This window comes from Canis lupus, chromosome 29 (assembly GCF_048164855.1).
Source record: "Canis lupus baileyi chromosome 29, mCanLup2.hap1, whole genome shotgun sequence".
In the NCBI taxonomy this organism is placed as follows: domain Eukaryota; kingdom Metazoa; phylum Chordata; class Mammalia; order Carnivora; family Canidae; genus Canis; species Canis lupus.
This window is the reverse complement of record NC_132866.1, coordinates 25,815,607-25,840,936: the sequence shown is the minus strand read 5'-3', so window position 1 is coordinate 25,840,936 and position 25,330 is coordinate 25,815,607. Positions and strand designations below refer to the sequence as shown.

At 40.5% G+C, this 25,330-nt stretch overlaps 1 protein-coding gene and 1 pseudogene across 4 annotated transcripts in view; both read left to right on the top strand.

Moving 5' to 3' along the window:
- Positions 1-25,330, top strand: part of CNNM2 (cyclin and CBS domain divalent metal cation transport mediator 2) — a 154,506-nt gene that overhangs the window by 94,149 nt on the left and 35,027 nt on the right. Inside the window, exon 2 of one of the 4 annotated variants that reach the window (XR_012020689.1) lies at positions 13,246-13,340. The exons of the other annotated variants lie outside the window; for them this stretch is intronic. The gene's annotated coding sequence lies outside the window, so the exon portion shown is untranslated. The remainder of the gene's footprint in view (positions 1-13,245; positions 13,341-25,330) is intronic. 4 annotated transcript variants of the gene reach the window in all.
- LOC140620573 (activated RNA polymerase II transcriptional coactivator p15 pseudogene) lies at positions 2,836-3,321 on the top strand (annotated as a pseudogene).

Genomic DNA, 25,330 nt, shown 5'->3' with positions numbered 1-25,330 from the left:
CTGTCTAAACATCCTGTGATGTCATTGGATATGTCCTTTCTTGGGACCTGCCACCTCAACCAGGCTTTGTTCGTAATCCTTCTGCAATCGTGTTGAGTAGGGAAGATAGACGATGAGCACCCAGTTACCAGCGTTCCCTTGTTCACTCTTCTTGGGATCATTGTGTGTACGTACCCCACCAGGTCTCTCCTTTCTGTCCACTTCCCTAGTGTTTACTTCTTCCCTTTCTTTTGTTTTCTCCAGCCCAAAACTTGAATTTCATTGCACCATGGGTTTTTTGTTTAGTAAAGTACTTTGTCCAATAACTTTTATTTTCTGTCTAGTAGAGTACTTTGTAAAATAATTTTTTAAAAGATTTTATTTATTTATCTACGAGAGACACAGAGAGAGAGGAGAGAGAGAGAGGCAGAGACACAGGCAGAGGGAAAAGCAGGCTCCATGCAGGGAGCCTGACATGGGACTCGATCCCAGGTCTCTAGGATCATGCCATGGGCTGAAGGTGGCAGTAAACTGCTGAGCCACCCGGGCTGCCCTTATTTTCTGTTTCTGTTTCAAAAATTTTATTTTCTGTTTCCATTTTTCTGTTTCAGAAATAATTTTATTTTCAGGTGAAAAATAATGAGTGAATCATAAAACATTTTTCTGCCCTTTAGTTTTTTTGTAAACCTGATATTAAGTTGCCTTGGTGGTGTGGGTATTCATGAGACTCAACTATATAATGTTTTAATCCTTAAAATGAGTGGTAGGCAAATGGATGGATGTTTTATTTTTATATTGTTAGGTCTGAAATATTTTGTAATTTTTTTTTATATTCTTGTCTGAGTACTTTGAATTTTGGATAGATCATTAGCCCTTAGTAGACAGATGCGTAATTATGTGTGGATATTCAATCAGTGTTCCTCAAAGAAGGTTAGACCCCTACTATGTGCCAGACAATGTTCTAGGCATGGAGGCCATAGTGTCATTAAGATCATGTCCCTGCTTTTGTGCATTCTGTAGCTAAGTGGAGAACAGACTAAGCAAATAAATATGAAATATAGTATCCTACTGGTAAGTATGCCCCATGCAGCACAGATAGAGGGCATATGGACTGGGATAGGGAGGATCTATTTTAAATAGGATGAGGCTGGGCAGCCCGGGCGGCTAGGTTGTTTAGCGCCATCTTCAGCCCAGGGCGTGATCCTGGAGACCTGGGATCCAGTCCCATATCGGGCTCCCTGCATGGAGCCTGCTTCTCCCTCTGCCTGTGTCTCTGCCTCTCTCTCTCTCTCTCTCTCTCTCTCTCTGTGTGTGTGTGTGTGTCATGAATAAATAAAATCTTTTTAAAAATACATCATTTAAAAAAAATAGATAGGATGGGGCAGGGAAGGCCTCATGAGGAGGTGACATTTGAGCAAAGACCTGAAAGAGGTGGGAGAGTAAGTAACCTGAAAATCCAGGGTAGAATGAGCCACAAGAGGAAGCAGGGAGAGCAGAGATCCTTAGACAGGAATGTGTTTGGCATATTTAAGGATCAGCAACATCTATCTAGAGAGGAGGAAGCCAGGCCAGGAATGGTGGGAGATAAAGTCCCAAAGATCAGCAGGGATCTGTAAGGCCTTGCAGATTGTGGTATGGTATTTGTTTTGAGTCTAGGTATGATAGGGGAGTTTTTGGAGGATTCTGAGCAGGGAAGTGACAGAATTTTTTTTTCAAAGGATTATTTTGGTGATTCTATGAGGACTTGATCATGGAAGAGTAAGGCAGAAAGGCCAGTTAGGAAGCTATTATAGTGATTCAGGTCAGAGAGAATAGTGGCTTGGACCAAGGGTGGAGAGGTGAAAAGAAAGGATCTAACTCTAGATAGTTTTCAGAGGATTGGAAGTGAGAGGGAAGCTAAGGATGAAGGCTGCCTAGGCTTTGGGTTTGAACAATTGGGTGACTATTGATGCATCCTTTACCCCAGTAAAGGAGGAACAGATATTGAGAATTATATAAAGCTTGATATACTTGGTAGATATCCTGGTGGAGATGTTAAGTGTGCATTTGGATATGTAAATCTGGAAGTTCACTCAGAGGAGTGATCAGGTTATTCACAAGTAGGAATTATTGGCATATGGATAATTTTTTTTTAAAGATTTATTTATTTATTTGTGATAGAGAGAAAGAGAGAGAGGCAGAGACACAGGAGGAGGGAGAAGCAGGCTCCATGCCGGGAGCCCGACGTGAGACTCGATCCTGGGACTCCAGGATCATGCCCTGGGCCAAAGGCAGGAGCTAAACCACTGAGCCACCCAGGGATCCCGGCATATGGATGATTTTTAAAGCTCTGAGACTAAATGGGATTATTATTCCAATGTCCAAGGAGAAAAGAAGAGATCTAAGAATGAACATCAAGAATTCTCTGGCTTCAATATGTCACTGGAATGAGAGGAAATAGCAAAAGAGAATGAGGGGGAGTGGCCATTGAGCTAAATGCCGGGGGTGGGGGTGGGGCGGTTATGGTAGAAGCCACGTGGAGAGATTGTTTCAAGAAAGAAGTTACTTATCAAGAACTTACTTACTTATCATAAGTAAGACGAGGGCTAAGAATTGATCATTGAATTAAACCAAATGAGAGGTCATTGGAGATCTTCATGAGTGGTTTCATTGGACAAGACTGATTTGGAGCATGTTGAAGAAGAAATGGAGACAGTAGATGGAAACCATTCTTTCAAGAGTTTTGCTGTGAAAAGAAGCAAAGAAATGGAGTGATAGCAAAACAGAGAGGGAATCTGGAGAAGTTTCTTGGTTTTAAAGGTGGGAAGTAGTTGTAAGCAAGTGAGCAGAAGGCAGTTCGGCAGCGAGGGTGGAGCAATGCCTAAATCAAAGGGAGGTGTTTCTTCAAGCTCTTCTGGCAGTGATTCTGACAGTGAGGTTGACAAAAAGTTAAAGAGGAAAAAGCAAGTTTACGCCAGAAAAACCTGTGAAGAACCAAAAGACTGGTGAAACTTCAAGAGCCCTGTCATCCTCTAAGCAGAACAGCAGCAGTAGAGAGGATAACGTGTTTCAGATTGGGAAAATGAGGTACGTCAGTGTTCGGGACTTTAAAGGGAAAGTCCTAATTGATATTAGAGAATACTGGATGGATCCAGAAGGTGAAATGAAACCTGGAAGAAAAGGTATTTCTTTAAATCCTGAGCAATGGAGCCAACTGAAGGAACAGAATTCTGACATTGATGATGCAGTAAGAAAACTGTAAAATCAGAGCCATATAAAACCTGTACTGTTCTAGTTGTTTTAACGTCGTTTTACATTGGCTTTTGTTTTCTAAACGTTGTTTTCCAAGCTATTGTATATTTGGATTGCAGAACAATTTGTAAGATGAATACTTTTTATGTGCATTATTTTTTTAAATACTTTATTTATTTATTCATGAGAGACACAGAGAGAGAGGGGGGCAGAGACACAGGCAGAGGGAGAAGCAGGCTCCATGCAGGGAGCCCAACATGGGACTCGATCCCAGGTCTCCAGGATCACTCCCTGGGCTGCAGGCGGCTCTAAACTGCTGTGCCACCAGGGCTGCCCTTTATGTGCATTATTAAAAGTGTTCTGAGTGAAACTAATTGTCAACCTGATTAAGGAGGATTGCTTTGTGCCCACCACCTAGTGTAAAATAAAATCAAGTAATACAAAAAAAAAAAAAAAAAAAAGGTGGGAAGTATTTCAGGCTTTTAATGTGATAAAAGAAGTTGTTCAGTAGATAGGAGAAGATAGGGAGAGCCCAGTGATGGAGGGGATAGCCTTACCACAGCATCAACTCTGTGGGTCTCCTCTATATCCTGTGGAGGGGACAGTCTGGGAAGGGTTGTTTTACTAGGAGGAAATATCAAATGTCATATGAAAGATGAAACATTGGGAAGCACTGAAATATTAGGTTTAATGGATATATAACAATTATGGCTATCCAACATAGAACTACTATTTAGCCACTAAAAATCATTACAAGGTTATGCATTAATATGGAGAGATTTAATTTTAATTCCTATATAATTAATATACAGTGTAGTTTCAAGTGTACAACACCATACATCACCTGGTGCTCATCATGGCAAGAGCACTCCTGTTTTGTTTTGTTTTGTTTTTTTTAAAGATTTTATTTACTTCTTCATGAGAGACACAGAGAGAGAGACGGGCAGAGACACAGACAGAGGGAGAAGCAAGCTCCATGCAAGGAGCCCGGCATGGGAATTGATCCTGGGTCTCAGAACCACACCCTGGGCTGAAGGCTGTGGTAAACCAGGCTGAAGGTGGTGGTAAACCGCTGAGCCACCCTGGCTGCCTGGCAAGAGCACTCCTTAATCCCCATCTCCTATTTCATCCATCCCGCTACATTCACCTCCCCTTTGGTAACCATCAGTTTGTTCTCTGTAGTTAAGAGTTTGTTTCTGGTTTGTCTGTCTCTTTCCCTTTTTTTATTTGTTTTCTTAAATTGTACACATGTGTGAAATCATATGGTATTTGTCTTTCTCTGATTTATTTTGCTTAACATTGTACTCTGTAGCTCCATCCATGTTGTTGCAAATGGCAAGATTTCATTCTTTTTGATGGCTGAGTAATATTACACTGTGTGTGTGTGTGTGTGTGTGTGTGTGTGTGTGTATGTGTATGTGACATCTTCTTTATTCATTCATCTATCAGGACACTTGGGCAAACCCCATTGTTTGGCTATTGTAGAAAATGCTGCTACAGGGGCACCTCAGGGGTTGGGCGGCTGCCTTTGGCTCAGGTCGTGGTCCTGGGGTCCTGAGATCGAGTCCCACATCGGGCTTTCCTCAGAGAGCCTGCTTCTCCCTCTGCCTATGTCTCTGTCTCTCATGAATAAATAAATAAAATATTTTTTAAAATGCTGCTATAAACATAGAGATGCATGTATCTCTTTGAATTGTATCCCTTTTAATTGTTTTTGTATATTTTGGGTAAAATGGAGAGATTTTTAAGACACATGTAAAAGTATTTTTGTGGCAAAATGTTATACATATATTTTGGTAGAAAACATTGTCTGAAAAGTAAGATTATGGATGATTTTTAATTCATTAGACTAATTGTTTCCCAAATAACTTCCTCATGTTTTCTCTACAGTGAGTATATGTTACTTATAACTTGTTTAGAAGTCATTCTGAGTACATCAGTGAGCTCAACCCATTTATTATCAGTCATAGGGTATTTTTATATTTTGACTCTTTAATCATTTTGTTTCAAGTTTTCTGTTGATTTTTGCTTTTCCCTTTTCCTATCATCTATTGGATAAATCCAGTCTTGCCCTAGTTTGAAAGTTACACATTCTGTTTTTCTTTTTTTTAAGATTGATTGATTGATTGATTGATTGACTAGAGAGAGTGAGCATGGCGGGGAGGGGCAAAAGGAGAAGGAGAAAAGGAATCCTAACCAGACTCCAGACTAAATGCAGAGCCTGACATGCTTGATACCATTACCCTGAGATCACAACATAGCTGAAATTGAGTCAGATGCCTAACTAACAGAGCCACCCTGTTATAAACCCCTATTTATATTCTTTTGGTAGCTGTCCTTCACTCCTAATTTAATAACACACATACTTGTGTTTTTCCTATTGAAAATCTTTTTTCCTGTTTTAAAGCTCTAGATGTATGTATTACCCCTGACATTCTTCAAAAAAGACAAGTATCTTAGATGTTCTCCCCTTCCTCTCTACAACCTCCTCCCCACCATGCCCCCATTACCAATAAAAGTACTTTGATTTCTAAATAATCTCAATTCTGGAACTGATGGGGATTTACTTTTTTGTTTTATTTTGAACCTTATTTAGACAATAGTAAACTTAATATACTATTTACTTAGGCTTACTTACTCCAAAATACGTTTTCTTTCTAGAACATTTCTGAGAAGGTCTCTATGTGATAAAACTTCTGAGGCCCTGTATGCTTGAGTTGTATTTATTTTACCCTTGTATTTAAATGATAATTTAAGTATAAATTGTAAGTTTTGAAGTCCCCCCCCCCCCATACCTTTGAAAAATACCCATCAGTTTCTTAGAACCAGCATTTGCTTTTGAGCCTTCTGGAGTCAGTGTGATTCTTGGTTGTCCTTTATAAACAATTTACTTTTCCTAAAAACTCAGAGTTATTCTTTCATTTCATTACACTGTAACTAGTTGTAAAGCCCATTCCATGGTTTTCTGTTTGCTTTTTGAATCCTTACAATCTGAAGTCCTGAATCTCTTTCTAAATTTGGGAATTCTGTTGTTGTTGTTGTTGTTAATAAATTCTTTTATTATTTCACTAGGTATTCTATCCTCTTGTCTCCCCACTGCCACCTCCAGGCCTCACAGATGGAATGACGCTTGCAGTGCTGTCCTCTGCCTGTTAGTGTTTCATTACATGCTCCATTATTTTGTCCCTTCCTCCTGTCCTCTAGGAGAGTTTCTTAACCGGATCTTTTGCTGTGTAGCCCAGCTCTTGGGTTCTTTATCTCAGCTCTTAAAATTCACATACTGTTAACTCTGTTAACTTGTACTTGGGTTTTATTTTAATGCTACTTCTTCTTGCTACATGTTTCCAAGTATGGTCCCTCTTTGAAGCTCTTTGTCCATCTGTTCTTTTCTGTGCTGATCCATTAACTTGACTTTTGGCTGATAGAGATGGTTTGATTTTTGTTGTTTTTCTCTATAGTGGTTATACCCCTGGTATAAGTTCATCCATTTGTCTGTGAGTTCCTTTTTTTCTGGAGCATTAGCTCTCTGCTCTGTTGATGGCTCCCTGGACTCTCCTAGCTTGTGCCTCTTGAGAGCTTTCTCTGACAATAGTCATCATCGTACTTTGGCTGTGAGGGTGGGTGGGGAGTGGAAGGTATACACAGGGCTTTGCAGTTGTTTGTACCTATATTTATAACTGCTCCCTAGTGCAGCCCACTTGAGCATGCCAGTCTGTTATTGTTGCTAGAATGTTGTGAGCGGCAGCGGCCATCTGGAGAAAGCAACACCTCCACTCCCCTCCCCAGGCTTCTCCATGGCCCCTGCTCTAAGCCGGCAAGGGCCTCTCCTCCCAGCTGAAATCTGGCTGCCTTCTGTTGCCTCATGTTTTTCTCACAGCTTTTATGTTTCATTAACCTGTCTGGAATCTCCAAAATTATGTTGGAAGCCCATTCTAGTTTGCCATCTTGTTGAAACTGTGTATAACACTTAAAAAGAAATCATTAAAAGGAAGTTAAAAAGCTAGGGGATGGAAGTGTATACATATTTCACATCTCTTTTTTAATGATAACCTCTTCCACAGCAAGGAGTAGTTTGCTTTTCTAGATAGGATGATATATTTCATTTTTAGCATTCTCATTTGAATATTTATTTTGAGCTTTGGATTTGATTTAAACCACTCAAAAATATTTAATGTGTATCTTCTATGTGTTGGGGACTGTTTTCCGGCTTTGGGAATACAGCAGTAAACAAAGCAGATGAGAATCCCTCCCTTCATGGACTGTATAGAAGACAATAAACAAAATAAAAAATTTTAAATGTATACGATTTCTTAGTGAGTTGGATTTAACACGGGTTGTGGTTTAGCCAAGCAAATTTGAGGGAGTGAGAGGGACCTGGGAGTTTAGGGTCTAATTAAAATGATTGATAGTGGAATGAACTAAAGCTAGATTGGAGGGGGGAAATGGGCATGAGGGTAGTAGGTATGTTGGATTAGACATGAGGCAAAGAATTGTTGGAATTGGGGTGCTAACAGTGGTGTAAATAGGTGGGAGGTGGTGATTGGAGAAGATATGTTTGGAATTAAGATAATGGCAGGGTTGCAGTCACTGCGAAAGATAAATACAAGGGAGTGGCCATGGAGGAAAGTGACTAAGTTAGGATGGACAATAAGAACATTGGAGGACAGAGAAAGATTGAGTAATGGGGACCACATTTACCCTCTTTCCTTTTTTAAAATAAAAAAAAATTATTATGTATTTATTTGTGATAATGACAGTGAGCATGAGTGAGGGGCAGAAGGAGAAGGAGCAGCAGGCTCCCCACTGAGCAGGGAGCCCTACCCGGGCTCGATCCCAGAACCTTGGGGTCATGACCTAAGCCAAAGGCAGATGCCTAACTGACTGAGCCACCCAGGTACCCCCACCCTCCTTCCTTAAACAAGTAGAAAACTATGCGAGGTACGAAATAGGAAATAACCATTTACAGGTGATAGACAACATGTGGTACAGAAAAATGATTCCTGAGAGAAGGTGAGCCCTGTGATTACCCTAGCTGACTACCTGGAGGTCATAGTACAAGAAGGAACAATCTAAACAGGCCTGGCAAACTCCCTGAGTTCCCCAACTCTCAACAGAGTTGAGAATTCAAGGAAGTCAGAGACAGGAATCACAGAATATTGGAAAATCGAGAGCGCTGTAGAGACTGGCTGGGGGTTCTCCTGAGTCTTCAGTAGAGTACTATTGAATGTACCTGTGTGAGGAAGTCACTCAACACTGATGAAAAATGAGGGATGATCTTGGAGTCCTGGTCTTCTTGTGGTGACTTGCATAAAGAACATGATGGAATTAGTTCTGATTTCCAAGCACAGAGGCTTGCGGAGAGGCTGTGTGCATCTTGTGTGGGGCAGACAGTATGAGCGTCTTGCCAAAACTCTAAGAGTTCTAGAGTTGACCCACTTGACCTCGATGGTGGAGGAGGTCTGCAAGGAGATTATCCTACTCCCAAGACTTAAAATTCCCCCTTGACCTGCTGCTTCACTTGACTCCTGCTGATGGACACATGGAGTCCTATGGGGACTTGGCCTTACCCTCCAAGAATCATGTTAATGTTTTTCTTTTCCTAGGGACTTTTTCCCCCAGAAGAATACACCTCTAATTTATGGTTTCAAAACAGAATTCATTTAACAGAATATGTTTTCCAGCAAATTGCCTAGAAAATGTTGGTTCCTTTAAGAATTGCTTCCACTGTTTACATGTATGTATGTGTATGTGGGTGTATTTTTATATATGTATATATTAGATACATATTTTTAGTATTAATTTCAGCCTAAAGATAGTTGACTAAGGTGAATTCTTAGTAAAGGAGTTTCTGAGGCCCAATTAGAACTCTTTAAGGTTGGAGTGTTCCATTCATCTCTGTGCTAGTGACCTGAATGCAGTGAAGGCGCTCAGTAAAGATTCGTTGATTCAATGCATTTCAGGTGAAATGTGGCATTGTGAGTGATTGAAGCCTTCATGTGAGTTTTGTTGTGGCCACCAAGCTTGTGGCTTACATACGGGCTTGGGAGACTGTGCCTCTGCCCCATCCACCCACCTTGCTGGGTTGGAACCTTTCTTACTGGGTTTGTGGAAGTCAACTGGAAATTCTTCTGTTAGGAGTGATGAGGAAGAATGCTTGACGGCATACGTGTCGAGGTAGTGGCTTCTGGTAAGAGAAGAATAGAGCATTTTCAAGAGATTCGTGTCCTAAAACCAGATCTTTTAATTTCATTTATCTTTGGGACAAGCAATACATTCACATTCCACATTCTTTAAAACTTAGAAGGTTCAAAACTGGAAAGTTGACCCCTCCTACCCGTGTCTGCTAGTTGCCTGGCTAGCTGTTCAGTTCTCCCTCCCTACAGGCGACCGTGGTATGACTTCATAAAACATGAGATGACCTTCCAGATGCAGAACCAGGTTAGAAAATTATAATGGGAGGTGCTAGGTAGGTTAGTCATTATCGGGGCCCCTGGGGGCTCAGTCAGTTGTGCATCTGCCTTCCGCTCAGGTCATGATCTCAGGGTCCTGGGATCAGGCCCCCTGCCTTGGGCTCCCTGCTCAGCGGGGAGTCTGCTTCTCCCTCTCCCTCTGTGCTCACTTTCTCTCAAATAAATAAATAAAATCTTGAAAAAAAAAAGTCATTATTGTATGCCAAGCATTGTGCTGAATATTCTACATGTAATTTATTTAATCTTCCTAACAATCCTTTGAGGAAGATTCTATCATACTTTGTCTTTTGTCTTTAAATCTCTCTCTGCTCCATTCTTGTCAGCCAATTTTAACTTTGCGGCTTTGTTTTCTGCAGGCCATCTTCTCCTCCCACCCTGTAACCACTGAAATGTCCCTCTGTTAGGATCTGGGTCCAGTGGTGTGTTGAAACTGGCTCTTATCATCTTGAAAGACTGGTGGCACTCTCTCTTTCCAACTCTGTGTTCAGGGGCATCCTGTTAGTAACTTGGACTCAGTCATAGTAGGAATATTTACACAATGGGAACTGGCAAATACCACAAGTCAGGGCTCTTTTTTCCAGAGAGCTGGTGGTTAAATATTTATCAAGACACCACTGGATCCTCTCCCCTCTTAACTTTGTTGTTTAATGAACCAACTAACGGTAACTGAAAAATGGAATTTTTTAAAACCACATAGACATACCTGAAATATATGATTTTTTTTAAGTTTGCAGTCATTTGACAAACTGTTTAAAACTTTTGATTTTGAAAATGTTCAAAAATGCAAAAAAGTTGAAAGACTACTATAACAAGCATTCATATGCCTATTTCCTAGATTTGATAGTTCCAAATGTTTTTTCTGAACCACTTCACCCTGAAATATTCAGTATACTTTTCCTATCCAAATGTTTTTTCTGAACCACTTCACCCTGAAATGTTCAATATACCTTTTCTATATAATCCTAATTCTGACATCACTAAGAAATTTATGGTTTTCCAAAATTATTTTTCTACCCAGTCTATACTCATATTTTTCTAGTTGTCAGTTTCCAAAAATGTTGTTTACAGTTTTGTTTTTTAGATTTTATTTTTAAGTAATCTCTACACCCAATATGGGGCTTGAACTTTCGACCCCAAGATCAAGAGTCCTATGCTCCACCAACTGAGCCAGCCACGTGCCCCTATTTATAGTTTTTTTCTAACAAGGATTCAATCAAGATTTGTGTATTGGATTTGGTTGTTTTCTTTTCTCTTTTGAGCTAGATTAACCCTTTTCTCCCAACCAGTTTTTTCCTGACATTGATTATTTTCCATTTTTTTCTAAGTTTCAAATATGTACAAAAGGAGAGAAAATTAGGGAATGAACCACAAAATATCTAACACCAGTTCAGTAAACTGTCAAAATTTTGCCGCATTTGCTTCATTTATTTATTTATTTTCTTTGCTTAGGATATTTTAAAACCAAATTCAGGACATCCAGTTGTTTAGAGTTACCACAGGTAACTCTAAAAAATACATTTTCCTATGTAACCAAATTGGTTGTTATAAGACACCAGACAAAATTAATAATGACATTGACTTTTAAAGAAACCAGTCTAGTTTTTTTGGTAGTGTCCAAAGAATTTTGGCTTTCTATGATTGCATCTTCATGATAACATTTAATTTCTTCATCCTATATTTCCTATATACCGGAAATTAGATTCAGATTGTTTTTAGAGAATGAAATGTACTTCAGAGTGCATCCACATCAGGTAGCACATAGAGTCTGGTTTTCCACCGTTAATGATGTTAAATTTGATCACTTGATTAAGGTGGCGACTGTCAGTTGTCTCCATTATAAATATAGGTTTTCTCCTTTGGGATTAGCAGTAATCCTTGGAACAGTGCTTTGGCACCACATGAATGTTCTGTTCTCCATCAACCTTTCCCCTTAATGGTTTAAGCAGTCATTAGTGTTCTTTGCCTGAATCAATTTATTGCAGCATGCATTGGAAAACAGTACTGCTCTTCTTTTTTTTTTTTTAAATTTAATTTATTTGAGAGATAAAGATCACAAGCAGGGGGCAGGGGCAGAGAGAGAAGCAGACTCCTCACTGAGCAGGGAGCCAGACACAGAGCTCCATCCCAAGACCCTAGGATCATGACCTGAGCCAAAGGGAGACACTTAATTGACTGAGCCACCCAGGTGCCTCTACTGCTCTTTTTGTACATATCCAAGGCATCTTCTTTTGGGTGTGGGTTCACTGATTGGTATTTCCTGGAATGGTGTATGAACCGCATCTATAATATATCTTAATTCTTGAAATCTCTAAACTTGACTTTTCTTTTTTAAGTGAACAATCAATACAAAGCATTTTTGAAGCTGTACTAATGCAGAATCTTTCTAGGTTATTCCTCACGTTTTATAATTCTCTTGGCCACTCATAATTCACTCTCAGTTTTTGAGGGTTTTTTTTTCCTTTATTTTTTAATTTTATTTTAGTTCTAGTATTTTTTTTTTAAGCAACCTGCTTTGCAGATTCTTTCCAGAGGGTTCATCGTAGTTGCCATAGAAACAACAACTCCTTTGGTTGTCCTCAGTTTCTATAATTTTTAAATTACATAGTTGCAGCATCAAGTAAGTACAGATGTCATAAATAGGTCTAGGTGCAAAAATAACCAATTCTTAGTAAACATTCTTCTTAATTTATGGGAGTAGAGTATGTAGAGTACTAGGTAGTAGTATACTAGCCAGAAGCATTCAGTGTGCTAGGGGCCTCAGTGTGTTTCACAGGGAGAATGGATTGAGTCCATTAATCAGCAAGTTGTTATATGGAGGTCAACTTAAGAGGAGCATCTACCATGTTGTAACTTTACTTGCTTTGTCTTCCCTGCTAGACTTCCAGTTCCTTGACAGCCTTAAATTGTGTTTTTGTTTTAATCCCTAGTGCTCAGTATAATGCCTCACATATAGTGAGTGCCCAGTAAGAATATATATTTTTTAAGATTTTATTTATTTATTCATGAAAGACACAGAAAGAGAGAGGCAGAGACAGGCAGAGGGAGAACCAGGCTCCATACAGGAAGCCCGATGTGGGACTTGATCCCAGGACTCCAGGATCACTCTCTGAGCCGAAGGCAGATGCGCTTAACCACTGAGCCACCCAGGTGTCCCTCAGTAAGAATATTTGATGAATGAATCTGTGGCCAGCACCAAAGGGTACCTTAAGCGACTTCTGATCTTACATATAGTAATCTTGGCAGTATCTTCGCAAATGTCAGGGTTGGTGTCGTCATGGCATATAATTTAGTCTTCCATTGGTTTTTCTTCTTCTCATTCCCTCAGTCTTTGAGTCTTTCTTTGCTCTGTGCCAGCTTCCTTGACTTGATTGTGTGTTGCAAGCCACCTGTGTTTGTTATCATTCCAGTTTCCTGACAAAGATGCAGAAAACGTATGACGGTTTTGCTGCCATGACGCTATGCACAAAGCGAGAGGAGATTCTGAGGAAAATACAAAGTAGTTCCTTAGTTCTCTAATCTAGAGTTTAACCAATCCCAGGAACTGAAGTCTTCTGTTTCTTCACAGAGGAAATATGACAAAGGCAGTGGCTGTACAAGCTTCCTTCATGGGCCGCCCTCCCCACTGCCTCATCCAGTAAACGGGAGCAACTACTTCTAGAGGTGAGAGGGGAGGGAGGACAATCTCCGTAACCCATTTGATCCACCTAGCTGCAAAATTTTGGTTTTGAGAAAGAGTGAACTATCTGTAAAGTTGCTACATTGAAGAACTTTAAGACAGAACAAACCCACAGAGGATTGAATGCTCAGGTGATATACGTTATGCTCTTTGATAGATGCCTATAATCTATAATTCAAAAGCTACTTGTAGCTGAATAATCCCAATGATCCCAAGATCCTGTTTCTATAGATATTAAAAGGTATTAACCAGGTACGTCTGAGATAATTTTTAACTTCCAGAACCAGAAGGCTCATCAGTAACACAGTCCTTATCATTCATTGATTACTTACTATGTATGTGCCAAGCACTGTGTTAGAGTCTACATGTTTACCATTCAATTTTCATAGTGAACTTAGGATTTATCTATCTTATAGATGGTTAATCACACCAGAACTAAAGGACCCAAGCCCAGATCTGTCCAATTTTAGTTTAAGACACTTAAGTACTGATGGGATTCTCTGGGGGTCCCATCATACATATTTGAACCATAAAACCTGTGACTTTCATAGGCAGGATCAGTGACCAAAGATGACATAGATACTCTGAATGTTATATCAGGAAGCAAGGTGATGTTCTTATATTAGGCAGTTGTAGTACCTTCTCCCAGAAAGCTTAAGGCATGTTTATTGCCATTTTGACTGAAGAACAGATCCCTCAGAAGGATGGTCTATTTTTGAAGATCTTTAAGCAAATGAATGTCATGTTCTTTTAAACATTCATTCAGTAAGCTAAATGCATATATATATATATATATATATATATATATATTTTTTTTTTTTTTTTTTTTTTACCATCATATTTGAATATGAGTCTTGGTTTCCAGGCTGAATTCATATCATATGTTTAAGAAGACAGTGAAAATTCTTTGAAGAGATTCTCAAACTCCACAGGGCTTGATTTCTACCTGTTTTTAAAGCTGGCTTTTATCTGGGGACAAATTCTATTGTAACTTTTCTAGAAGTTGGTGCCAATAGGAGTTAAAATAATAAAATCAGTTCAGTTAAATTAAATAGGAAATGAGTCTTTTATGTACAAGGCCTTAGATCAGTTAGCAACAATTGGTCACTCTTCTGGGAAACAGTTGCTAAAATTACAATCAACTAGCAGTCAGTGGCCTCATTTGCTCCACTGTGTCCTAGGAAGAAAAACTATCTTATGACAAGAGCTTGCAAAGACAATATCATTTTTTCCTAATCCTATTCATTTCCCTCCCATTTTCTTATGATTAATTTATACCTTTTTTTTGCATTTATTGAAAGTGTTATATACCAGGCACTGTGCTAGCTAGCTTCTGAGGCTTTGTATATGAAAGAAAACCCTTGCCTTCAAGAATCTCACAGTGTAGTAGAGGAGAGAGAACTCAAATACAGGAAAATAAATGCACTGACAGAACTAGTGAAGACTCTGTGGAAACAGAATAACTGAACCCAGCTGGCATAGGCGAGGTGAGGAAGACTTCCAGGAGGAGAGGATATTTGCATTATATCTTGGAGGAAGAGTAACCAAGGGGAGAAGAGGGTGTTCTTGGCAGAGGAAACAGTGAAACCGCACACCTAGTTTGGAGAATGGCAAACACAGTGCTCTGGCACAGAATGAGAAAAGGTGTTATGAGATAAGGCTAGAGAAGATGCTGGGAATCATGTCATCGAGGGCGCTGTAGGCCATTCTGAAGCATTTAAACTGTCCTCAGTGTAATGGGCAGCCATTAAAGATTTGAAGCAGGAAAATAATGTATGCAAACTTGCTTTGTATGAGACATTTGAGGGTGGTTGCCGACCAGTATTTGAAGGTGGTTCAAAAGACCACCATTTGAAGGTGGTTCAAAAGACCAGTAGTGAGGACTGTAACTCAGGTGAGCTGGTAATGGGGTGGGAGAGATTCAGTAGATATTTAGAGGCAATCTTAAATTTAGAAGTTAGCACAGTGTTTGGCAACCGATCTATTATATAGCAGGGTGGAACTAGCAGAAAAGGAGGAGTCTAAGACAACTCCCACAGTTTTCCATTTGATAGAAACTGGTGCCAATAGTCAACAAGAGGAATGGAAGTGGAGGAATGGGTTGTTGAAGAAGGTGATTGATTCAGTTTTAGATGTGTTGAATTTGAGATGTCTGTAGGACAAGTGAAGAGGATCAAGTAGGCAATTGGGGTTATTTCCATATCTCTATCTGAAGTTGAGGAGAGAAGACTAGACTGGGGGTGGTAGTAGGTTATAGATTAGAAAGTGTTCAGTCTGTGGGTTAAGTCTACTTTTGTTACCGTTACCTGATGACTAGATAGTAGAAAGCAGCTTTACCATTAAGCTCATAAAGCTTAGAGTTAAGTGCTTCTCACATGCATGGGTCCTGGGAAGGGCTGTAGCAAATGTGTTTACGTGATCATTTGTTTTTGTAAAGCTTGGAAAGTCCAGATATTTTAACTATAGTTTGTTGGGATTGTTCTCTTGCCTCTTTGAATTACCCTCTCTCACTCTCCCATCTGATGATAATTGGAGTGGTTCCAGGCATTTTTTGGAGTCCACCTATGGGGAGGTTGGGCTGCAGATACATTTAGTTTGGGTTTGCGGTCATTCCAATGTTTAAGTTACTACTAGCCAACCCAGGGTAGGAATGATGTGGGGAAATACTTCTGCCCACTGTGACACAAACATGCAGGACTAGCATTCATTGTGTCAAGGTATGAATGTGTCCTAATACACCTGGCACTAGAATCATGGAAATAGAGGAGGATGAAATGTATGAAGCCAGAAACTCATTGGTAGGAAAGCTTCCCACTAATATCTGATGATGTCTTAGCCTGAACTTTGGCCCAATACAAAGGCTTGTGTACAGGGAAGTTTATTTGGAATGGGATCCCAGGGAGCCATGAGTTCAGGACAAAGGAAGTGAAATGGGAGGGATGGAAAGAAATTCAAGGACGAGATAGAGCGTTGGCTATGGCTCCAGGCAGCAGGTGTTCTCTCCTACCGAGGACATTTTGAGAAGCTTATGAAATGCTCCTAGAACTGTGCTCCAGTACAAAAGGAGGACGTATCCTCCCATGAGCATTAATTTCTCCCCATTCTGGATTGCATGCACGTAACTAGAGATAGGCTTCAGGAGAAGTCCCATGGCAGAAGTGGGCAGCACATTGGGCTGTGCCAGAAGTGATAGCACGACACGATGTCTGCTTGCATGGATTGCAGGAGCAGAAAGCCAGATCTGGGTGGATCTGGGTGGAGCTGGCCACTCAGGCAGTGGATGGAGTAAGCACTGGAGCCTGCAGGATAGTGAAGTGATGCTTACTTAAGAGGTATCTAATGTTGACAAAAGATTCTATTCTCTTTCATTCCTAGTCAAACATTCTCTCTTGTTCAGATAACATACAGTAATGTACTATATGCAATTCTAAATCTTTTTTTTCCTTTTTGATGAGAATTACACAAAATAGACTTTGTCAGAATTACTGTTTGTGGGACACAAGCTTGTAATGTTACTATGAATTTCAGTCAGCATGCTTCTGTTACCTATTTCTCACCAGAATTTTTCTATATACACACTATTTATACAAGTGGGACCATACCTTGGATAATATTCCAGGTTTTTTCCCTTAATGCATTGTGGATAACTTTTCATAATAATTTACTTAGATCTACCTTGATTTTTTAAATAGCTGCATAGTAATTCCATTGTGTGGGTGTACTAGAGTTCATTTAACCAGGCTTCTATTGGCAAATATTTAGTTGGTGATTTTTTTCCTCATAGAAAAACCTTTAAAAAAAAAAGAAAGAAAGAAGGAAAGAAAGAAAGAAAGAAAGAAAGAAAGAAAGAAAGAAAGAAAGAAAGAAAACCTTTAAAAAAATCTCTAACACAATTTTCGGAGATAGATAATGGGAACAGTGAAAAGGAGAAATCGTGAAGGAATTTATAGTAGAAAATATTGGTTCCTTTTTTTTTTTAAAGATAATTTAGAGAAAAAAAAAAGATAATTTAGAGAGAAAGTGTGTGCATGAGCACTCGCAGGCATGAGGGGAGGGGCAGAGGGAGAGAGAATCCTAAACAGACTCCACACTGAGTAGGTCACCTGGTTATTAACTAGATAATACGTAATTATTAACTTATATTAACTGTACAGTGTGATAGCAGGCCCACCTCCTCATTCCTACTTGAGGTCTTCAGCAAGGACTTCCTGAAAAGACACTTGAATGAAAAAGGGGGATGGGTTTCTCTTTAACAAAATCAGCCTTTAGTTTCCCCTTTAAGCAGGTTTTTTTTTTTTTTTTTTTTTAAGCAGGTTTAAAAAGAACAGGTGTCTGCTCATCCCTTTCCTTAAAAAATGCCTGCTCCTAATGCAAATGTATGGTGTGACTTGATCTGCAGTGTGTTTTTGCACTTTGTCTAGACTTTGATAATTTTTGTTCACTAGGAACATCACAGGAGGATTTTATTTTTATATAGGATTTCATGTCATTACCAGTCTTGTCTACTTGTGTTGTAGAAACCATCTAGGAAATTTAGCTGAGATGAAATCAAGAGGGTTGGACTACAAAACAGAGTTCTAAATGATGATTGGTCCAAAAAGATAAGACATAAGGAAGGAACAGAAGAGAAAATTATAAAATTAAAACACTGATATTTGGCCTTAGCAGCAGAAGTATATTTCTCTTCTTGCAATCTCCCGTGAGTTTCATGGACTGCTATGCATCTGTCGGACTATTACCTTACTAATATAGTCAGTCCTCATCATCCAAAGGTTACAAGTCAGAAATAGAGTCATTAGTTCTAAAATAAATAGCAGAGTTCTATAGAAAAACTACCTGTCTCTTGGGAAAGATGAGAAGGTTCCCATCATCTCTGCCTGAAAGCCATCTTTTGTCTTAGCTATGTTTTCCATTGCTGATCATTTACTAGGAAAACATTCCAGTGAGTGTACAGTGAGTGTTACCACCAAAAAAGATGAAGTGGAGATGCCCGGCATGCCTCACTATTTATAAGAAAAATATTTCCCCAAAAGATGGGAAAATCCCAAGTCTTTAAATACTCTGGGAGAGAGGAATAATGGAAAAAACTCTTCAGTTTCTATTCTGTTGATTCACGAGAGTTTCTCACAAATCATTTGGATGGGCCATTAAGTCACAGAATGGCTGGAATCTTATATTAATTGCCTTACTTTGGGTTTTTGGCTAAAGCATCTGGCAGCAAAACTGAAGACAAGCAAAAGAGAACCAAGTGGGTGGTGGTATAGGAATGAAAGCCCATCTATTGTTTTCAGCCTGGAATCCTAACTTAGGTGGGAGGACCAGATGGCTGTCTTTAATAGGGAGGTCCATTTGGAAGGATTGAAAGAAATGATTTGGCTTCTTTTAGATACAACTACAGTTTAGTCTAGGTTAATTTTTTGCTGTTGTTCCAAAAGATTACTTGACTTGCTATTTCTACCAGGAAGTTTATTGAGCATCTCTCTCTGGTACAGCATCCATATTAGTTTGTCTTCATAGACAATCATCCATTGTCTCAGGTTTGGTAAATGAAAACTTGGTCTAATCCTAATTTTATTTTGGTAACTGCTTTCTAAATCCCTTTGTGGTGTGGCCCCTGAGTCTGTCCAACAAGCAGAATTGGGAGAAGACAGATGGACACACACTCACAATATTCATTAAGGGGTTTGTTAGAAGGAACAGGCATATGTAATTATGGAGGCTAAGAAAGTCCATAGTCAGTTGGGAAGATCACACACAGGCATGGTTTGCAGCTGTTTTTGACAAGTGGAACTTGTCTCCTAGTCCTCAGAAAGTCCTTCACCCTGCTTTAAAGGGCTTCCAGCTAATCAAGTCAGGCCCACCTAGGATGATCATCCTCAGAGTTAACCCAGTAGGGGCTTTAACTGTATCTGTGAAATCCTTTCATAGCAAAACCTAGGTTAGTTTTAATTGAATTACTGGAGACTGTTGACTTATCCAAGTTGAGACATCAAAATTCCATTACATTGAGAGAAACCAAAGAGTAGCTGCTAGAAAATGATACTGCTGTAGAGGTGTCTATGCAGATACTTATTAAATCCAGGCTTGTTTCTCTACTAACCTTAAAAAAACAGTCCTACCTGAGCATTCACATTTCCATAGCTGCCTACTTGTGTGCCTCAACCAAGGAAGCATAGTTAGCTAATCTTATCAGGATTAGACCCTCCTCATCCCCTACTCTTAAGTTTTCAAAAGTTGCTTGTAAAACAAGTTTTTATTGGCTGAAAAATTTTGTCCTATTGGCTACTATTTTTTTTACATTTGCTTAAACTTAAATTTAAGCTAAATTTTAAGTGTCACTGCCAGTAGAAAACCAAGTGCTTGATTCACCAGAGAAAGTATTAAAATGATTTGTTTGTGGGAATGGGAGGGGATGTCCGTGAGGCTGTAAAAGAGCAACACAAGAGAGCCTAGTGGGATGGACATGTTCTATATCATGACTGCGTCAGTGTCCATATCCAGGTTGTGACACTGTGCTATAGTTTTGCAAATTGTTACCATTGAGGAAACTGGGTAAAAATACGTGGGATCTTTACATTATTTTTTACAACTGTGTATGAATGTACAGCTATCTCAAAATCCTAATATAATGATAATCCATCTTATAAAGCAGATAATCCTTTTATAATGGGAAGAATCATCTTCCTATTGTTTAAAAAAATAGTTTCCTTAAGAAGGTAGACACCACAATATGTTTGGTCCTCTGCCAGGAATAAAACCTCTACTCAATGTGGATTTCATGAGTGGAAGAGCATATGCTTGATGGGAAAATTGTAGGTCACATTTGAGAGTGTGGTGTTTAATATTAAAAAGTTTTGTCAAGTATCAAGATTAAATTCTCAGATGAAATAAGATTGGGCATATTGTAAACAGATGGAGTCTCTACAATGATGATGACTAAGAGAAGATGAAGTTATAACTTAAAAACTAATGCCAGACAAAAATCTGAATCCAGAAGATGCTTCTAAAAATGTGCAAGCAGTAGTTGCAGGACAGATGAAATACCATTTTTTTAGCCCAGAAAGTTGTATGTATGGAAAGTAAATAAATATATATGTCCAAAGGTTTTAGATAAATCTGTGGATTTACTCTGTAAATATTTACATGCCTATAATTGGCCAGTCAGGTATCTGTGGCTTTAATATAATTCAGAAATTGTCCTAACATATGAATGTGGATGTTCTTCGAGGCAACCATACCTTCTCCAAGTCTCCACTGATATAGCTGTCAAGATCTGAGAACCATGTAGATTGGATTTTCTCAGCCTATGCTATTTCTGATCTTACCGCGTGAGAGATTGGTATGGAGAAGTGAAATCCAACCAGTCAGTAATTAAACAATACTGTAGAGATATCTACAGACACAATTCCTTTTAAAATTGTCTTAAAAGATATTTTCAATCTAATTTTTTTCCTCTTTTTTAGGTATTGATATTTTAGGGATATAGAATAAGAAACTACAGTTTGAATGGAAAGGTCGAACCAAGTTCTATTTAAATGTTAAGCAGATCCTAATAGCACATAGGGAAGTTAGCTATAGGTGCAGCATTGGACCTCGGCCCTGGCAAATCTGGCCTGAGTGCTCTGACTACTGGGGGCTCTGCACTGTGCCCAGGACCCTGCAGTCACCTTCTGGGAAGCCATTTGCTTTGCTTCTGCTTTTAAAAAAAAAAAAAAAAGTCCTTTAGGGGCTGAGGACCTCAGTAAGTGGTAACCTCCTTACTCTGAATTTGAGTGGCCAATGAATGAATGGTAGGCGCAGTCTCTGAAAGCTCTATAATCTATTGAGATAGTAGATAGCTTCAGAGTTCTATCTAGGAAATGGTCCTATTAGGAAATGTTATCTATGTCAAATAAAACCCTACCCCAGCCCCCACATGAGATTATTTTAGGGAACCATGATTCCATATTCGATCCCAGTAAGCCACCCCCCAACGCCCGGCAGACATGACCTAACTGGGAGTAAGTTGTTGGTGACTGAGATGACCCCACATGTCTGGGGTGGAGGAGCTGTCCCTCCAGAGAGATTTTGGGCAGCTGCTTACTGGTCGGCCACAGGAATTTTTGGAAGTAGTAAAACTTTTGGTAAAAGGGGGCTTTTGTCTCCCAGAATAGCAGCAGTTATCACTTAAAACCAGTGATTTCTATATACAGCAAGTGCTTCTATATATATACTCATGTATTGTTTATATAGGCCTATTTTAAGATCAGTGTCACATTTTTCTGATGTATTTTATGGTGGGAAAATTCAATTGGAAAAAATGCATTTAGCTCTGGTGGGGATGGTAAGGTAAAAGAAGTACTTACACAAATGTGTTATTTTTGGTTTAGCTTTAAATGGTACAGAAATAGCTAGGTGATAGAGCTCCTTAAATGAAATTACGTTGCTGCCTCTTAGGTTTAACCACTGCCCTCTCATTACATGGTATCTGTCACCACACTAGTCAGTAGAAGATGTACAGGACATGTGTAAGAATTCACCCATGTTGTACTTAAAAAATTATGAGAAATGTTTTATGTTTGTCTAACATGGCTTATAAGTCAAGGTTCTTTTTTTTCTCATAGCTATTGAATTGAGGGGGAAAAGAAGGGAAGGACCTACCTACAGTCAAAAATAACATGAGTGCCGAGACACAGGTGCTCGGGCTGGGGGTGGTGGGGGCTGTAGCATGGTAGTCCCAGAGAGGTGTGCTGTGGCAGTGAGCACAGGGGTTGGGGTACTGTAGTGGACAACACTTCTTCTGGGAAGCTCCTTCCTACCTGTTGGTTGGTTTGGGTGGGGTGGACACCAGCCAGGTGCCAAGGGAGAGGGAGGTGAAATGAGGAGTATTAGTCTAGTAGGAGAGATCACAGCCTACACTATGAGGCAGCACATGACAGTGCCCTATGAGAAATGCAGAGGACACTGGGAATTGAGAAATGGAAAAGCTCACTTCTACCTTTAGGGACCAGGAAGGGCTTCCCGGGAAAGATGCCATTTGGATAGGCATTCCAAGCTGGGGCAGTGATGACAAGGACCTCCAGGATTGGGACTGTGAGGAGAACTGGAGTTAAGCCATCATGGTTACGGCGGGAGGAAACGGGGTCAACTGCTGGGTGGTGAGTGTGGAGACAGAGGTGGAAGGAGGGGGCCATAGGGCCAAGCTCTGGTGGCCTCTGCACCCTCCTCTGCTGAGTGTTCTCCTTCACCCAGCAGGTGATGGGAAGTGAATACCGAGGAACGGGATGACACATGTGTTGTGACCAAGTGAGTCTTAGGTTTGCAGGAGCAGGGAAGAGGAGGTGTTAGGGTATGTGCTAGGCTTGGTGGGGGCTGGGAGGGGAGAGATACAAAGATGCATAAAGCTGAGGCCACTGCAGTCAAGAGGGTTAAGATCTCCTCGGGGGACAGTTAACCTTGGGGTAAATTGAGGAACAAGTGCAGGTAACAAGCTGTTGGGTGAGGGGACAGGCATCACTGATGGTTTTCCATGTCGGAGACTGCAAGACTTCTGTCAAGTCCCCTCCCTGCCCAGGTATTTCCTCTAGCTAACTGTCTCGGGTCTTCATTTGTTCCTCACGTGGCATGGTTTATACATCTTACAGGACCTTGGGAGTTCTGTCCTAGGTTTGCTTCTGGTAAAATACAGAACGCAGAACCATGGCTGAAGAAAGTAGGAGCGTTTCTTCTCTTGTGCTGAGGTGGTATAGCCACTTGCTCGTCATGAGCTCACGTGTTCCTGGATCACTATGATCTCTGTTTTGGGGAGATCCACTTCAAAGAGAAGGGGTTGGGGAAAGGAGGTCCTCCCAGGGAGGCCACAGGTGGGTCTGTACCTGCCTTGGAACCCAATGTCTGTTCATTCAATGTAGGTAGGCACTTCCCAATTCCCTACTCCGGGCTGCCCACCCCAGCCTCCTGCCTCATTCACCTGCTTCGATCTGTTGTTCTGACATGACCCTGCTAGTCCTCCTGGGTGGGAGTTCTGCAGGTGTGCATATCTGTGAAAAGACTTACTGATTTGTACATCTTAGGTCCTTTAGGTATTCATTCTTCATGAAAAAGGAAGTGAAAAAAGGTGAGAGAAGTGAGGGAGGGAAGAAGAGGCAAAGGCAGTTTCAGAGTTTTAAGCTTGAGAGACTGGACATATGGTATCATTTCTAGAAGTGAGTACTTGGAGAGGGAGGTGTTATTTTGGAGAGGACAAACCCAGTTCTATTGTAGTGACACAGGCCTTTCTGGTTAGGGCCACTTGTTAGCAAGAGGGGTCAGAGTAGAAGTCACACCAGGCAAGGACTTGGTCATGGTACTTATGTGGCAGTCCTTAGATTCTTCTTTCTTGAGTGTCTTTTGTCATTGAAATTGGTTTTTGTGACGTTTTTGGCTGCAACCGATACTTTTGAGTCCTCTCTGCTTCTTGAAATCATTTTTTAAAATTTGGCTTCCCAAACCCCATTCTCTTTATTCTCTGAGTACCTGCTGGTATCTCTCCCCTAACCTGTCTGCAACGGAACTGATTTCAGCCTTTGAAACATGGGCCTTCCACAGCCCTCCTCAGCGATGATGACCTGCTTCCCATTGCTTGGGCTGAGACACCTTAGAGCTGGCCTTGACTCTTCTCTCCTCTGCCCTACATCCAGTCCATCAGCAAAACCTGCCGGCTCTATCTGACATACTCAGAATCTAAGTACTTGTCACCTCTACTGTTACCACCTGCTCCGAGCCACCATCCCCTTTCACTTAGATTCCTGAAATAACTTCTCTGGCTCTCCCTTTACCCTGCCTCAGCCATTCCCTACTGCCATCCTCCTCCTACCAGCTGCCAAGCCTCTTTTCACCTCAGCAGCCAGGGAGATCCTACTAAAACAGTACAGGTCATGTCACTGCTCAGAAACTTCCAGTGACCTCCTGCCTCAGAGCAAAGGCTAATGTCTTCATAATAGTTACAGGACCTGCACCTCCTCTTCACCTGTTCCCTCTTGCTCGCTGTGCTCCAGCCACACTGGCCTTCCTATCTTTTCCTCCAGCCTCTCACTCTCCAGGGCCTCTCTTACTCCTCTTGCCTGTCACACCCTGCCTGGACCCTTATCTGCTTCATCTGGCTCCTCAGTGTCCTGCAGCTTTGCTCAGATGTCCCCTTATTAGCGAGACTCTTCCCTGCCCATCCTGCACTAAATCATTCTGTCCCTGCTTTTTGTTCTCCAAGGCTCATTTTACACAATCAGACATTCTTGTCTTATTGTCTCCTCCTCTTATTGTCTCTCTCCCCCACTAGATACTTATACAGCATTGTGATATATGGATTACAGACTATGCTCATAGACATTATCTCACTTGATCAGTTTGTTTGTTTCTGGAAAGCAAGGCTCATTCTGCTTATATTTCAAGTGTACTGACTGATGTCTTCACTGCTAATACAAAAAACTGATGTCCTTGGGGGAACTTCAGTATGGCCATTTCAACACCTTCCATCCCATTTTGGTTTGGTTTTGTGGGACCTGAATTCCACCTTCTAGAGTATTTCTGTTGTCACTAGTTCCAGAGAACTCACTCTTCAGACCTTTATTGATTCCTGCCTAATGAATTGTTACAACTTTTATATTTGCTACGCTGAGAATCCTTTACAAACAAAGGCCTAGCAAAATGCTTCTTGGGCTCTGCTTTGGTGAGCGAGGGGCTACAGCATTGCATAGCTTCAGGGGACCCATCAGGTCACATGTTCTCTGCTGATCGCACCCCTAGAGTCATGCAACATAGCAGTGATGATGATCATACAGTGTTTGGCCAGAGTTTATCCTCATTGAATTGTCTTGTTTGTTCTCTTCTTAGTGTTGAAGTGGTATTTTTGGACTCCACGGACTGTTTGCCTCGTGCTTGCTTTTGTGGGTCTGTGTGACTACTTGCTGTCACTTTCTTTAGCACAACCGTGTCAGGTTTTTCTTGATTCCATTCTACT